Source organism: Sinocyclocheilus rhinocerous, unplaced genomic scaffold (genome assembly GCF_001515625.1).
Source record: "Sinocyclocheilus rhinocerous isolate Xijiao unplaced genomic scaffold, SAMN03320098_v1.1 scaffold285, whole genome shotgun sequence".
Classification (NCBI taxonomy): Eukaryota; Metazoa; Chordata; class Actinopteri; order Cypriniformes; family Cyprinidae; genus Sinocyclocheilus; species Sinocyclocheilus rhinocerous.
The window spans coordinates 2407715-2408215 of record NW_015630288.1 but is presented as its reverse complement, the minus strand read 5'-3'; the positions used below and the strand labels follow the sequence as shown (position 1 = coordinate 2408215).

Here is a 501-nt window from a genome sequence, read left to right as displayed (position 1 = left end):
ATGGATACCACTGACACCTCTGGAGGTTCTGCAGCAGATGCTGCTACCTCAGGAGGTTCTACAGTAGTAATATCAGGAAACGGGCAGAGTTCATTAACATCCTCCTTAACAGGACCGGTACGGAGTTCAGCAACGGTCCCTTTGACCGCGACAGGACAGACTGAAAACTCATAAACGGCCTCCTTGGCCGTGGCTGGGCAGGCAGAGAGTTCATAAATGGATACCACTGACACCTCTGGAGGTTCTGCAGCGGTTGCCGCCACCTCTGGAGGTTCTACAGCAGTAACATCAGGAAACAGGGAGAAGTCAGTAACGGTCGCTCCGACCGCAACACAACAGGCTGAGAGTGCATCGCTGGGTGCCACCACCACGCAAGGAGCTGAAGAGAGCGCCTCCACCTCCGGAGGTTCTGTGGTGGTGTATGCAACCCAAACACACCATAAAGTGATCCCCATCATGGGAAGCGCTTCAGACAGGGGAATCAGTTCAGGAACAGGAGGG

The 501-nt window shown here is 54.5% G+C and overlaps 1 protein-coding gene across 1 annotated transcript in view; it reads left to right on the top strand.

The window, feature by feature from the left end:
- tnfsf13 (TNF superfamily member 13) overlaps positions 1-501 on the top strand; it is a 25261-nt gene that overhangs the window by 18714 nt on the left and 6046 nt on the right. The gene's annotated exons all lie outside the window — the stretch shown is intronic.